The 16,744-nt window shown below is 38.6% G+C and overlaps 2 long non-coding RNA genes across 4 annotated transcripts in view; one reads left to right on the top strand and one right to left on the bottom strand.

Annotated features, from left to right (window-relative positions):
- LOC108587392 overlaps positions 1–11,221 on the bottom strand; it is a 29,970-nt gene extending 18,749 nt beyond the window's left edge. The window contains exon 1 of the long non-coding RNA XR_002524049.2: positions 11,140–11,221. This is a non-coding gene — a long non-coding RNA (uncharacterized LOC108587392). The remainder of the gene's footprint in view (positions 1–11,139) is intronic.
- Positions 11,222–11,468: 247 nt separating this feature from the next.
- On the top strand, positions 11,469–16,040 carry LOC103887176. Of its 3 annotated transcripts, XR_651164.3 has the most exons (5): positions 11,469–11,548; positions 11,821–12,071; positions 14,057–14,112; positions 15,137–15,280; positions 15,789–16,040. It is a non-coding gene; the product is annotated as an uncharacterized LOC103887176 (long non-coding RNA). The 3 variants fall into 3 exon arrangements; XR_002524047.2 differs by having other exon boundaries at positions 14,057–15,280; XR_002524048.2 differs by lacking the exon at positions 11,821–12,071 and having other exon boundaries at positions 11,475–11,548; positions 14,057–15,280.
- Positions 16,041–16,744: the final 704 nt, after the last annotated feature.

The following is a 16,744-nucleotide window of genomic DNA, read 5'->3' as shown; positions in this document are numbered from 1 at the left end:
TTTCTTTCCACTCCATTTTATTTCCTTGCTCTCTTCTTATATTACCTTTTATTAATGCCATAAGTACATTCCTGCCCTTCACCATTTTAGTTACATTATAGATACATTTTAACAGGTTTTCATGCATTCTTTGGCATGAATAAATATTCACTAAATATTTATTAAGTGCCTATTTTGTGACAGGTGTGGTGCTATTTAATAGTCATGGCAAAATTATAAGGTAAATTCTATTATCAACAGCTTTTATAGATGATGAATTAAGATTGTTCCTTGATTTACATTAAGTAGAATATTCAGAACTTGATTGAATTTCTTTTTTTTTTTTTTTTTTTTTTTTTTTGAGACAGGGTCTTGCTCTGTCGCTCAGGCTGGAGCACAGTGGCGCTAACTTGGCTCACTGCCACCTCTGCCTACTGGGTTCAAGTGATTCTCCTGCCTCAGCCTCCCAAGTAACTGGGATTATAGGCGCCCGCCACCACACCCAGCTAATTTTTGTATTTTTAGTAGAGACAGGGTTTCACCATGTTGGTCAGGTTGATCTTGAACTCCTGACCTCAGGTGATCCACCCGCCTCGGCCTTCCAAAGTGCTGGGATAATAGGTGTGAGTCACAGCTCCCGGCCTGATTTAATTTCTTATGATAGAGAGGTAGAATCTTTCTAAGGTGTTTCATGTATGTCAGTTCACTTGTACCCTTAATAACTTTAATATTTTCCTTCTATAACTAAGTACACATATTAATTTTTTTAAAAGTATTTTTAAGATGACTTTTAGTTATTAGGTGCTGAGGATAAAATGATGAGTTTAAAAAATACATCCGCCCTGGTTTCCAAAAGCTATAGTCTTTGGAAGGCTGAGGTGAGATAATCGCTTGAGCCCAGAAGTTCCAGATCAGCCTGGACAACACAATGGGACTCTGTCTCTAAAAAAAAGATAATAATATAAAAATATAAAAAATTCACTGGGTGCAGTGACATGCACTTGTGTTCCCAGCTACTCCAGAGGCTAAGATGAGAATATTGCCTCAGCTTCCTGAGCACAAAATATGTACTCAAATGTTTACCCAAATAATACATGATTATAAATTATGATTAATGTTATTAAGAAAATTATAAATTGCTACTAGACAACAAAATGGAGAGAGGCTTGTAGGGTGAGCACAATTTCCCTGAAGAAGCAATTTGTGAGGTGATTTTTTTTTTTTTCTTAGACAGGGTCTCGCTCTGTCATCCAGGCTGGAGTGCAGTGGTGCAATCACAGTTCACTGCAACCTCAACGTCCTAGGCTCATGCAATCTTCCCACCTCAGCTTCCTGCATAGCTGGGTCTACAGGTGCAAGCCACTGCACACAGCAGATGCTTTTATATTTTTATTTTTTATTTTTTGTAGATACAGCATTCTGCTTTGTTGTCCAGGTTGGTCTCGAATTTCTGGGCTCAAGCAATTCTCCTACCTCAGCCTCCCAAGGTGCTGGGATAACAGACATGAGCCGCCGCACCTGCCCTGAGGTGATTTTTGCAACCTGAAAGAGCAAGAATGAGGCAAAATGGGGAAACTTATTCTGTACATCATGAGCAAAAGCCTTGAGTCAGCCAGAGGCCTGGCAGCATGAAGGAAATGAAAGAGAGGCGGAGTGGCTGAGCAGACTAAAAAAAGGGGGAAAGTCAATATTGGGCTACAGAGCTAGAAAGTGCAAAACTATGATAGAGTTTTCAGGCTATGTGAGCCTCTAGGTCTGTACACTTGGAAAAAGAGACATGAAAGGATCCTGAACACCAGAATGACGCGTCCAGGCAAGCTGGAGCACAGGAGGCTTGCTCTCCACCCTGTGATACCTCCTCCACTAGCGTGGAATGTCACGTCTCACAACCTTCAGAGTCCTGCCTGTTTAACTTCACAACCACATGCATCTGCTACCTGCTCACCTGCAGATATCACACTGACCTGTGGCATTCCTCGTAAAGTTTCAAAGATAATACAAACTTCATGCACTGTGCCATGAAACGTATGTACAATCTAGTGGGACTAACAAGTATATAAACAGGTGACTATCCACCTACGTGATCATTAGAAGTCTTGGCTTTTGGAAGAGACTGATTTTATCTCTTTGTCATAATACAGATTAACCAAGCTTGGTAGTTAGGATGACTCCTAGGGCTCAGATTGAGAAAAGGTGTGAGAGAAGCTGGAAGAGCAGGTGAAAATGGGAGTCTAAATAACATGGTGGATGTGTGCAGCAGTAAGGCAAAGATGCCTAAGAGCATGCATCAAAAGACCCAGAGGTGTGAAATGAAGTTGTATTAAAGGGAGACGTCAGAAAATGACCAGATGATAAATTAGAATGGTAGAAACAAAGGTGGGAAGATATATTTGGCCTTCAAATAGAGCTTGAGGAAGATATTTCTTCCTTTGAGTTGATGGCACAATGGTTGTGGAGGCCGTAATAACACAATTCAAGGTAATGCATGTGATTTGTAAATATTTGGAATCAGTGCTCCCCCGCACCACCCACAGTCCATTGATGGATTGCATAATAATCTAGTAAAAATCCACACCAAATGTTATAAAGTAGGAGCCCCAACCACATTTATCTTCCCTGGAAAACAAATGCTCAATTTTTTATTAAGTAATGAGTGATATAATGCAATTTGCTTCTTTACATTAATTACCAGACTTTCTGAAATAGTTTATGCTGTGCTTTTCCATTGCTTTAGGTGTTGAATTGATTTATTTCTTATCCCCTGCTAAAATTCTTCATTTAAAAAACATATTTCAGCATTTGTATCTTTTTATTTTTCAAAAATGCGTGTGATTTTTAAAGCATGTAACTCTAAATCCTGTTTCCCATAGTGACATAATGTATACAAAAAGAAAACTAATGAATGAGTGTCCTTTGTACATTATCTATCAATGCATTTGTCCATGGTTTTGATGCATAGAATTTGTTAGCAGTAAAGCACATCTATTTAATGATCAGCCTAAGCTGATCCATGGTGATGTCTTTAAAGTTGGCCTTCAATGTGTGAGAAGTACTAGTATCCTGGTGCTGCCTGTATTTAGCAGTTTTACCTCTTGTGCATTCATTTTGTATTTGCAAATGGGAACAACACTAGCTATTACAATATTGTGAGGATTAAGCAATACAGTGACACCAAGCAGGCTGTCAGGGAGAGATACTCCCTTTTCTCTTTAATAATTCCTCCCAAGTGAAAGTATTCAATGATTCTAACAAAGATAATAGCTAGCAAGATTTAAATTTTATTCCCACCAAATGGTGCTGGTGAACATAGAGGGATAAGATGCTAATAAAAATCTCCTCTAATTTCTCAAGGCTGCTAAATTAAGCTGGAAACAGCAAAGCACCAGTATTCTTCAAAGACATTTGCAATACTTCAGCCTGTACTCCTTTCCTGAAATACCTCTCATACCAGCTTTTGTACTTTAGCTTCACACTTTGAGTTCTGGGCCCAGCTGGAACTGCAAAGTATTAGGAAAGGAAGAATAAAATTATTAGCATTTAATGCTCAGTGAACATTGTAACTTTGAAAACTCTCTGCCTAGGAGAACTTATACTCTGGACAATAAATGTAGGACGATATAGGAAGACAGTTTGGCACTTAAAAAAAAGTAGTCAAAAATAAATCCTTCAGGCCCAGTCGCTTTAGAATGTAAAACAAGTGTCCCATTTGCAAATACAATATGAATACACAATTCAAGGAAGAATTATTTATTCTTTTCTGGGAAGTCCTTTTATTATAATTATTCTCATCATGAAAACTATTTAAGAATATTGTCAAAATTTCTGTTAAGCAGAAACATTGCCTTCCAGTGCCCCCAACTTGCAATAAAAAGTAAAGAAAAAAATGATTTCTGATATGTGGTTTCCACATAAGGAGTCTCCTGTCTTTGTGCATAGCACTCGCTATATGTGGAATATTTTTCCCTTCTCTCCACCTTGCAAACTTTCATTTGTCTTTTGAATCTCAGTGTACCTGTTATTTCGTCTAAAATGTCACCCAGACACGTTCTATACATAAAAATTAACTACTTCCTTTATCTTGATAAGAGCACTGTAAAAAACAACCACCCTTTGTCAAACCAAGAGCTCAGCATTTTACTTACATTATATAATTTAATCACCATAAGCAACAATATATTATTGTCTTCATGGTGCAGGTGTTGAAACCTAGGTAACTTGGATTCAGTTATTCACCCAAAGTCACCTTGTAGATGTCCGGACCTATATTTGAATCTAGATATACCTGGCCCCAGTATTGGGTCTCAAACTGACCCTGCTTTACCTTTTCTCATAATTATTTTACCCACCTTTGATACAGGTGGATAAATTACTCAGACCTGTTATATTTTGTGGCATTAGGGCTGAGACAAGCAGTTGGCCACATAGGACTTCCTATTAGGCTTGTAGATGTCAATCATTGGATTTGCAGAAACGCAAGTCTGTTTTCAATTTTGGGTTCTTTCCTATTGGTTTGTGCTTTGTGGCCTTGGCTAAATTAGTTTAGCTCCTTTAAGCTGCAATTTCCTCATCTAGAAAAACAAAACAAAATGCAACATTACCTTACACACACAAAGCTTTACTTTATAATTTTCTGATGGTTAATTGAGATTTCAATGAAAGTGATTAGAGTGCCTGTATTAGTCCATTCTTGCACTGCTATAAAGAAACACCTGAGACTGGGTAATTTATAAAGAAAAGCAATTTTATCAATTCACAGTTCTATAGGCTGTAATGGAAGCTTGGAAGTTTCTGCTTCTGAGGAGGCCTCAGGAAACTTACAATCAAGACAGAAGATGAAGGGAAAGCAGAGATGTCTTACATGGCTGGAGCAGATGGAAGGGAAAGAGGCAGGAGATGTCACACACTTTTAAACAACTAGATCTCACAGGGACTCACTATCACCATGATGGCACCAAGGAGGATGGTGTGTTAAACCATGACAATCCTGCCCCACCACGATTCATTCACCTTCCACCAGGCCCCACCTCCAACACTGAGGAATAAAATTTGACATGAGATTTGGGTGGGGACACATATTCAAACCACATAATTCCACCCTGGTCTCTCCCAAATATCATGTCTTTCTCGCATTGCAAAATACAATCATGTCTTTCTAACAATCCTCCAAAGTCTTACCTCATTCCAGCATTAACTGAAACGTCCAAAGTCTCATCTGAGACAAAGAAAATCCCTTCTGCCTATAAGCCAGTAACATCAAAAACAAGTTAGTCACTTTCAACATACAATGGAGGTATAGGACTTAGGTAAATAACCCAGTTACAGAAAGGAGAAACGGGCCAGAAGAAAGGGATTAGAGGCTCCACACATGTCCAAAACCCAGCAGGGCAGTCGTTAGATCTGAAAGCTCCAAAATAATATTATTTAACTCCATGTCTCACTTCCAGGGCATGCTGGTGCAAGGGGAAGGTTCCCAAGGCCTTGAGAAGCTTTGACCCTGTGGCTTTGCAGGTTTCAACCCCCAACAGTTTCTTCCAAGGGCTAGCATTGAGTGCCTGCAGCTTTCCCAGGTGCAGGGTGTAAAGTGCCAGTGGATTTACTATTCTGGGGTCTGGAAGCTGGTGGCCCTATTCTCACAGCTCCACTAGGCAGTGTCCCAGTGGAGACTCTGTGAGGGGGCTCCAACCCAACGTTTTCTCTCAACATTGCCCTAGTAAAGGTTATTCATGAGGGCTTTGCCCCTCCAGCAGGCTTCTGCCTGGACATTCAGACTTTTCCACACATCCTCCAAAATCTAGGTAGAGGCTCCCAATCCTCCACTCTTGCATTCTGTGCACCTGCAGGCTTAACACCATGTAGAAGCTGCCAAGCTTAGTGCTCGTACCCTCTGAAGCAGTGGTTTCAGGTGTACCTGGACCCCTTTGAGCCATGGTTAGAGCTAAAGCAACCAGGATGCAGGAAGCAGTGTCTCAAGGCTGCACAGGGTAGTGGGGCCCTGGGCCTAGCCCACAAAACCATTCTGTCCTCCTAGGCTTCTCGGTCTGTGATTTGAGGGGCTGCCACAACAGTCTTTGATATGCTTTTGGGGCCTTTTTCTCATTGTCTTAATTACTCGCACTTGGCTTCTTTTTACTTATAGAACATTTCTGCAGCCTGCCTGAATTCCTCCCCTGAAAATGGGCTTTTCTTTCCAATCACATGGTTGGGCAGCAAATTTTCAAATCTTGTATGTTCTGCTTCCCCTTTACAGATAAGTACTAATGAAAACACATGGACACAGGGAGGGGAGCAACACACACTGGGGCCTGTTGGAGGGTGGAGTGAGGGGAGGGAGAGCATTAGGAAAAATAGCTAATGCATGCTGGGCTTAATACCTAGTTGATGGTTTGATAGGTGCAGCAAACCACCATGGCACACATTTACCTATGTAACAAACCTGCACATCCTACATACATACCCTGGAACTTAAAACAAAAATAAAAATTTTAAAAAATAAGTAAATAAATAAATATAAGCTCCACCTTCAGGTCATTTATTTGCTCATGTATATAAGCATAGGTGGTTAGAAGCCTCCAGGCCACAGTATGAATGCTTTGCTGCTTATAAATTTATTCCACCAGATACCCTAAATCATCACCCTGAATTTGAAGGTTCCATAGACCGCTAGAGCAGGTGCACTATGCAGTCAGGCTCTTTGCTAAAGCATAGCAAAAGTGACCTTTACAACAGTTCCCAATAAGTTCCCATTTCCATCTGAGACCTCCTCACCCTGGACTTCATTGTCCATATCACTACCAGCATTTTGGTCACAACCACTCAACAAATCTCTAGGAAGTTCCAACCTTTCCCTTATCTTCCTGTCTTCTTCTGGGTCCAAACTTCCAAATTGTTTCAACCTCTGTCCATTACCTATTTCCCAAACTACTTCCACATTTTCAAGTATCTTTATAGCAATGCCCTACTCTTTGGCATAAATATTCTATTTTAATCCATTTTCACACTGCTATAAAGAAATATCATAGACTGGGTAGTTAATAAAGAAAAGAGGTTAAATTGGCTCACAGTTCTGTGGACTGTACAGGAAGCACAGCAGCTTCTGATTCTGGGGAGGTCTCAGGAAACTTACAATCACAGTGAAAGGCAAAAGAGAAGCAGGTATGTCTTATGTCTTACACGGTTTTAAGGAACCAGATCTCACGATGACTCACTATCACTATGACAGTACCAAGGGGAATGGTGTTAAATCATGAGAAAGCACTTCCATGATCCAATCACCTTCCATCAGGCCCCACCTCCAACACTGGGGTTTATAACTCAACATGAGAGTTGGGTGGGGACACAGATCCAGGCACAGTTTCAGTACCTGTTTTATGGTATCAATACATACATAGTAGCCATAAAGATAGTAGTTATCATCATTATCATTCTACTAATAAAAGATGTCAAAACTAAAAGGAGAATTAATAAATAAATATGACTATAGTAAAATATCCTGGGTACCTGTAGACCTCTCCCCTTAAATGTTCTTCTTTCTAATAATACTTATATTAAGGTATTTATCCATCCATTGATTTATCAAAATTTTTTTTCTTTTTTAATATTTTTAAAGTTTTGTGGATTCATAGTGGATGTATATATTTTGAAGGGTATATAAGATGTTTGGATACAGGAATGCCATGTGAAATAAGCACATCATGGAGAATGACGTAACCATCCCCTCAAGCGTTTTTCCTTTGAGTTACAAACCATCAAATATTTATTAAGCAGCTACTACCTTACAGACACTATTGTAGTGTTGGGATTACCATTATTTAGATTTTGGTTCAATTCTCACTTCTTCAGAGAAGCATTTTCTTCCCCTCAAATATAAATAAGATCTCTTCATGATTATTTTCTTAGCACCATGCTTGTGCTTTTTGTACATATTTGTAATAATTATATCTGTATGTTTATTTGCTTTGTATCTCTCTCCCTCATGGAGAACAGAAACCAGAACTTGGCATGGTGCTCCACAAATCAAAGATATCCAATCCATATTAAAAAATGAATGACATGAACTAAAAAAAAAGGAGTTTAAAAGTAATCAAATAAAAATTATTATCTCCACCTAGCCAGATATGAGTATTGCTTAGAAAAAAAAAACAAACAAGGAAAAGCTGGTAAGAACAAATGAAGTAGAAAGTGGAACATGTATTAGAAAATGCACCCCTCATCTAAACCTAAGGAAATACGCAAAATGTAGTAAAATGAGTGAGATTACTTAGTAAAAGAAAAAAAAAGACAATAAAGAGGGTGCAAATTAAAGAGTAGCTAAAGAAGAAACAGACAATTCCATCTTTATAAAATATTCTGTGCCTTCAACATATCCAATCCCCTAAATATTTGTTCACGCTTAGTCAAAGATACCCATTATGGTAGCACCTGACGTTACTTTTAAGTAATGAGGTTTCTAGTGATTTATTTCATTGTTTTAATGCTTTTCAATGTTTAATAACCATGTATGATGTTATGACAAAATACACTTTTTAAATTTAAAATGAAAATAACAATGCCTAGATTCTAACAGTGAATAATTCCAGGAGATACGGGATAAGGATGATTATAAGAGTCTAATAATATTTTTCCCTCTGCTTTTTTGTATATATTTTTATTGTAACCCATCAGACACTTGATGAATTGATTGATGCAATTATGTAAGACAGTGCCTGAGTCTTCTGATGACATTTGCATGCGAGAACAGTTGGGCATGTCAGAAAAAGTGTAGGTCACGTTTGAAATTGGAACAGTTATGTACCTTATATAGTGACTTATTCTTGAATTTATGACACAGAATTACACAGGCTTTTTGTTTTGTTTTGTTTATATAACTCTTGTGCTAGAATACAAGACCCTCAAGATAGGGAGTTTGGCTTATTTCTTCACTTTCTATAGGATCTGACACATTGTAAGTGCTTTACAGTGTCTTGAAAGGAAGTGAATTGTCTTAGTTCTGCCACAAAAGGTTGTGAAAGCTCAGCCATGCCAGGTAACATAACTTTGTTCTTTCTGAGAAGCACATTTTCTATTTTCCCCCTCATCAGCAATAGAATATGATCTTTCCTGCTTCAGGAATAATGTTGCCAGATGACAGAAATCTTCAGATACTTCAACTCAGGTGAGACACTTGGGTTTCCTCCAAAAAGAAGCAGGGCTTTGGAAGCTCATCATATGCTTCATTTAATTACTTGCCAATTCAGTGTTAAGTTTCTCATGATGCTAATGGAGCCCTTGAGAAAGCTGAGAGAATGGTAGAAAATGTCCTGATGTTTTAATGGGGTTGAGGGTGGCGAGTGTTAGATATAATTTAATCTATAGGAACTAATAGCTTTTGAAATAATCATGCCACTTGACTATCCACTGGAAAGCTACTCAGAGTAATTGAACACATATTCCAACTCAGAAAAATGTTGCTTATTTCCTTTTCTTTTTTCCTTTTTTTTGGAGATGAAGTTTCGCTCTTGTTGCCCAGGCTGGATTGCAACGGTGTGTTCTCGGGCACCGCAACCTCCGCCTTCCAGGTTCAAGCGATTCTCCTGCCTCAGCTTCCTGAGTAGCTGGGACTACGGGCACATGCCACCATGCCCAGCTAATTTTTGTAGTTTCAGTAGAGACAGGGTTTCATCATATTGGCCAGGATGGTCTTGAACTCCCGAACTCAGGTGATCTGCCCACCTCGGCCTCTCAAAGTGCTGGGATTACAGGCGTGACCCACTGTGCCTGGCCTTTGTGTTCTTGATGTAAATATTGGAACAATTGGTTCTCACTTTAAGAACATCAGTGGGCAGCACCATTTATGACTTAATTCAGTGATCACCTTAAAACATTTTCACATATACATGTAAATTTTAAAAATGAAGATTTTTTTCTATAGGCCTGTGTGTGTGTATGTATATATGTGTATACACATATATACATACACATACACACATATATATACACACATATATATACACACATCTTCATGTCTTTATATGTGTGTTTGTGCATACATCTAACCATATTAAATAATTTATTTTTACAATGTGAGAAAAATATATATGAAAACTGTTCTATTTTACTTTGACTGGGGTCAGTAGATCAATCTGTAAATCTACAGAGTGAGACCATGCCACTATGGAGACCACTCACTAAATAAAGGCTTGAATTAGACTGTGTGGGCATATCCTGGCTTCTCCATCAATTAGTTTTGGAACACATGAAGACTTTTATTCTCTCCGGGCTTGATTTCTCCATCATGAAATGGTCTCCCCCAGCAACAACAGTTGGAATCTCACTACCACTTCTGTGCATATGGTGCACTGCTGGTACCTCTACTGAAACCCCTTTGCCTTTATTTGTGGCTATGGCATGGGGGTCTGTCACCCCCATCCCACATTCCCCACCCCCCACCCACACACACACATGGCTCTATAGCTCAGCACTGTGCTAGGAGCTCTTCTGAAGAGGTTTCAGGAAGGTCAAATAATGACAATAAATTATTATTTATGTGATTTGCTTTGTTTTGTGTTTAACCTCATTGAAAAATATTTGTGAAATTCTACTTAGGTATCATTGTCTGGCTTATAGGAAGTGTTCAATAGATATTAATGGTTACATTCCTTATAATGGTTATCTTGAGAGGACTATAACATCCTGCTAACAACCATTTCTTGAGTGTGTTTGGGGTATATTCTAAGGTACTTGGCATGCTAAATTATTAGAAAATAGACAGGACTCCTTTCAATAAAATACTCATCTTAAGATTATTTATATAGAAATTATGTATGGACTGCCCTCCATTTAAAAGTTTTTAATTGGAAAGTATCTTCAGTTGTGACCTGATATATTCTCCTGTTATCATTTTTTTTTTTTTTTTTTTTTTTTTTTAATCATGACCTTCCAATTATCTTACTGGCAGGATCACTGGAGACAACTGTCAGAGGGACAGTGGAATACACATTATTTAGTTCAACAAAATTCCAGCCATACCAAGAGCTGCCAAGAGGTACACCAATTAAAAATGACATTATTAAAGAATAAGTTCTGAGCATCTGTCCAAAGATCTGGTAAAATATAAATAAAACCTATATAAAGCACAGAATGTTAACATATTAAAATTCAAAGAGTGGGGGTTTTAAACCTTACCTCTAAATGTTTGGCGTCCTCCCATAAAAAGGCAAGGAATAATTCCTTTTTCCTTGAATATTAACTTGCTTTAGTGACTTTTATATAATGCATAGAATGAGGTGGAAGCAATGCAGTGTGACTTTTGAGGCTAAATTAGAAAAGGGGCTACATCTTCCACCTCTTTCTCTCTCTCTCTCTAACTCTCTCAGAATGTGTCTTGGGAACCCTGAACTGCCGTAACGGAAGTCCAGCTACCTGAAGCCACCGTGCTGGGGAGTCCCCAAAGCGAACAGTACTGGAGACATTGTCCCTGCTGTTCTCACCCCTAGAGCCAGCTGAAGCCAAACGGAGCAGTAATGACCTACTCCTGCCAATTCCTGTCCAAAGAGTACATTCATAATTGAAATAAATATTGCTCCAGCTTTATGTGAGTAAATGTCAGTGAGGTTTGTTACATCAATAAAAACAATACAATGAATCTTCACGGAGCTGGGGGATAGATGATGAAAAGGAGGAATATATTTTAAGATCCTATAGTTGTGAAATTAAAACAAATATTCTTTACTGTAACAAACCCAGTTTTTTCCATTTCCAAGATTTATTTAGCCCCACATGCCTCCTGAGCCACCTCCTCAATGGAGAGCTCCAACAGGTGTGTCTCCTGCTCTTCTACAACTACCATCTTTGTGTCTTTTTCAGCATTTCTCCAGGGGAGGACCAGCCCTCAGCAGGGACTCTATTGCACCCTCTTCAGGGAGCCAGCTACCTCAGCAGCAGTGCTGTATAATCCAAGTGTCTACAGAGTCTCTGGCCCCTCTTGGCAATACTTAAACCAAAAGAGGGCACTGGTTAGCACATGGTTTAATAGAGGGATAATTCAGCATGAGAAAATGTTAATTATAGTGGTCAATGTTATTTTTGCTACTCAGCATCTATTAACCCACCATCTGGTAACTTTAACTTAATTTTGTTTACTGTTTTCCAACTTGGAACGTAGGGCTTATTAAATGTGACCTCTCCACTGATTTGCAAATGTTGGATGCGAGGGAAAATACAAGATTTCCTTGTTGACACATACCACTAAATGTAAAAGCCTAGATCCATAAAGCCGGTTTCCAAGGCTTAAGAGTAAATGTTTTATGCTAGAATATGCCATGAGCCTACAAGAAGCATCTAAATTAAACATATCCACATTTTTCTGGCTAATGCACCTACTGCTTTATCATGAGGCATTGGATTATTGTTATGGCGTTTAATCTGATTCTAGTGCAGCAAAAGAAGGGTTGTAATCAGTAACAACTTTAGGAAGTTTAAATGTTTATAGGACAGATTATTTGATTAGTTGTTACATTATGTAAACGTTCAACAAAGTCATAACCGAGAGAGAGAGAGAGCAAGAGATAGAGTGAAGAGAGTTATGACTGTATTAAAAGTTCAGCTTTTCATTCTGTTCAGTGATTAACTTGACTGATAGGCCTATGATCTGAACTGTAATTTAAAATTTTCAAGAATAACATGTTCTCTGGAGTAGTAAGAAAATCTTGTTGCAGTTTTTGTATACTTCCCTGCAGAACATAATTTTGCGTGCATGGGGGGATATGATCACTGTACCTAAAGACTGCTTTTTATTGTAGTGATGGCGCTGTGTGTCGCTGTTTTCATAGAAAGAGTCCAGTTTCCAGGACCAAAAAAAAAAAAAGGACCCATCGTGCAAGGGAAAGTCATCATTAATTTAGATGCAATTTTACTTCCGAACACTTGTCCTAGTAGTTCCACCTCCTCAAGACCTCTTGTTAAGCCAGCCAAACAATAATGGAGGTCCCAACCCCATACACACTTTCTGATATGCAACCAAAAATCAGTGTTGATCTCTGGAGAAGGAAATTAAAGTTATCTGCTGCTTCTACCCATAACATTGCATCCATGTTATTTTCTATTGAGACCTGGAAATGTCCAAGTCATCTTTCTCTTATTGTTTGTGGGTTTTTTGTTTTTGTTTTTTGAGATGGAGTCTCTCTCTGTCGCCCAGGCTGGAGTGGATTGGCGCAATCTTGGCTCACTGCAACCTCCACCTCCCGGGTTCAAGCAATTCTCCTGCCTCAGTCTCCTGAGTAGTTGGGATTATAGGCACACGCCACCACATCAAGCTAATTTTTGTATTTTTAGTAGAGACAGGGTTTCACCATGTTGGTCAGGCTGGTCTCAAACTCCTGACCTCATGATCTGCCTGCCTCAACTTCCCAAAGTGCTGGGATTACAGGTGTGAGCTACTGCTCCCAGCCTTCTCTTATTCTTTTAGTCTTTTTCTAACCAATTCTGTCTCATTCTTTCTTCCTATTTATTTATTTATTATTCATTTATTTTTACTTGTTTCTATATAGATATACAAGAGACTTTTAAGTATGCAGACTTATCAGTAGCCTTTCTGCCTTAATTCCACAGACATTGGGAAGTATACATTCTGTAGGGTTTTGACATGTTCTGTAGTAATAAGTTAGCTTTTATACCCCTAAATACTGGGACTTAAAACAACAACCACATATTTAGCTTTAAAATTCTGAGTTGGGAATTTAATCTGGATTCAAACGGGTGATTCTTATTTCCCAGCTTCGCTCACTCATGTATGTGCAATCAGCTATTGAGTCATCAGAAGGCCAGATGGTCTAGCCTGCTGGAAAATAAAAGACAACATGATCAAGGACAAGTTGGAATAACTTCCCACTACAAGCCACAGACACAAAAGAGAGCACAGCCAAAAGTTTAGCAAAGATTGAACCCAGACGTTTTCCAAAATACAGAATCACAAGCTAAATAAGTGGTTATTTTAAGTAATTAAGTTTTGAGATTTTTGTTAAATAGTAATAGCTAACTAATACAGAAATTGGAATCTAGGACTCGGGAACTAACGTAATATATTTCATTGGCTTTGATAAAGAGTGGCAGAAAGAAGCTGAAAAGCGAGGAAACACCAGAGGCTGGGAAAACATTGAGGTAACTTTTGGAGCTGGCTGGGTAAATGGCAGTCCCTTTCATGGAGTATCAAAGTAAATGGCAGAAACACAGACTACAGCATTTTGAAAGGTACAAAAAAAGGTACCAAACAAACTTTTGGTTTAACTGAACAAGTCTCCAGTCAGTATGCTATAGATAACAGTTAGTTGGTCCTAGGTACTGCTGATCCCTGAATAATGTGGAGGTGAGGGAAAACTAGCACCCCTATGGAGTTTAAAATTTGTGTACAACTTTTGGCTTCCTGCAAACTTAACTACTTATAGCCTACTGTTGACTGGAAGCCTTAGTGATAATATGAACAGTCGATAAATGCATATGTTGTATGTTATATATATTATATACAGCATTCTCACAATAAAGTAAGCTAGAGGAAAAGAAAATTGTATTGAGAACAGCATAAGGAAGAGAAAATATATGTCCTATCCGTTAAGTGGAAGTTGATCATCATATGGGTCTACATCCTTATTGTCTTTATGTTGAGTAGCCTGGGGTGGTGGAGGATGAGTAGGGGTTGGTCTTATTGTATCAGCGGTGGCAGAAGTAGCAGAAAGTCTGTGTATTAGTAGTCTTGTGCAATTCAACCCCATGTTGTTCAAGGGTCAACTGTACATAGTACAAGTCTATAAGCAGAACATACATAGAGAAGATATCCAAATTGCCAAGTGAAAACTAAAGCTGTTTCTGAGCTAGACTCTCCCTAGGAAATACAATTCTCTAAGTCAAATTAAACCTGAAGTCAAAGCTTAAATATTTAAGAATTCATAAATAATTAAGGTGATGCCTGGTAGACCCTCTCAGCTAGATGAAGGACTTGCCAGGGTCTCACGGGTGTTGTTAAATAGTTGTCTGACACACCGGATATAGCTTGGGATTAGCCCAGACAGCAAAATATGTCTTGACAACAACTTAGAGTGTGGCTTTTGGTGATGAGGCTAAAAGGAATCAAATTCATAGATGGCTCATACAGCATATGAGACTTGCAATTCATTTGTGTCCATGACAGCTTACTCAAGTTTGACTGGGAGTTGTGTCTAAAGCCCTACCTAATAGTGAATTGTCACCCTGGCTGCTTCCAACTTGCAGATGTCTCAATGTCTTCATGTTTCACTCACCTGTGGAGTCATGTTTGACTGAAGAGTCATATCAGGTATCCCTGGGTTCTTATATCATACCATCATCATGATAGCCAACTATCAACTTCACAGCCTTCCACTTCTATGTAAATCACTGGAGATAACACTTCAAAAGATTTTCAAAAACTATTCAGAAACTAGAAGTAATAGGGTGGAATAAGAATCAAGGGTCACTAACTGGCTACTTTAACTTTTGTTGGAACACCAAAGAGAAATTTGTATCAAAAAATAAGCAGCAAAATAACAGTAAATATCCAACAAACTAAAAAACCACCTGGTATTGAGTCCTCTAATATTTCTATTCAATTGATATTGGAGATATGATTTCCAATGTGGTTGTGTCCAGCAAGGTGGACAGACACAAATCTGGTTCTCACCAAGTAGCAGCGATAGAAAATATAAACTGCTCAGGAAATGAGGGAAACCATCAGATGGCTGGGTAATTTGATTACAGCTAAGGGACAGTGTTCTTTATGTAATAATATTCTGGTCTGTTACATTTAATAAATCTCTTCTTGATAGAGTGCCAGGGACTTGCAGTTATGAGAGTGTCAAACCACATGGCCTCAAAGGGAAGAGTGTACTTTTGAAGACGGATCGCAAATGGCTGTGAACCCCGACACTCATGATTCTCACTAAATAGTCCATCAGATGTTTGTGCCACTCCAGTCATTTCATCCCCTCTCTCAGAGAATTTGAGTCCTCTTCCTTTTAAGTACCACCCGTGGGACCTAGCTCTACATTTTGAAAAGCTAATAAACATGCTTCCTTATCCCCGAGGCTTCAGATATTTTCTTCATTTATAATAGATTTACTGCACATATACCATCTGCAGGGCTCTGGAGACTTCGTAATGCAGAAGTAGCGAGAAGGCTCTCTGCTCCTACGGAGTGCACGGTCCAATAAAAATACGGTGCACGCAATTAGGGGAAAAAAGTGGAATAGTTTGCTCTATTATGAAATGGTGCATTATAAAAACATTTGTGTCCTCCAATGGTTTAACTTTTCTAAATTAACAGCCTTGAGTTTCTTTTATCATCTGTCGAATGGCACAATTTCTCAGCATTATCTGAATATTCTGTTTTCAGAATCCTTAAAACTAAATAGAGAGGTAGATGAGGATGGATGGATGGATAGATGATAGATAGATGATAGATGATAGATAATAGATAGATGGATAGATAAAAGAGCATGTATATGTGTCAAGCACCACAGTAGGTATTGGTGACATAGATAAAATACTAACTCTTGTTTTCAAGAAAGATGCAGTGTAATAAGAGCTATGGTGTATATAGGAATGCTTTTTGGTGGGAACTCATAACAAGATCACTCAGTTTATATTAAAGGTGTATTAGTCAGGGTTCGCTAAAGGACCAGAACTATTAGGATAGGTATATACCTGAAGGGGAGTTTATTAGGAGAACTGACTCACACGATCAAAAGGTGAAGTCCCACAACAGGACATCTGCAAGCTGAGG

Source organism: Papio anubis, chromosome 8 (genome assembly GCF_008728515.1).
Source record: "Papio anubis isolate 15944 chromosome 8, Panubis1.0, whole genome shotgun sequence".
Lineage (NCBI taxonomy): Eukaryota > Metazoa > Chordata > Mammalia > Primates > Cercopithecidae > Papio > Papio anubis.
Note: the sequence above shows the minus strand (reverse complement) of the source record. Positions and strands in the feature narration are given on the sequence as shown.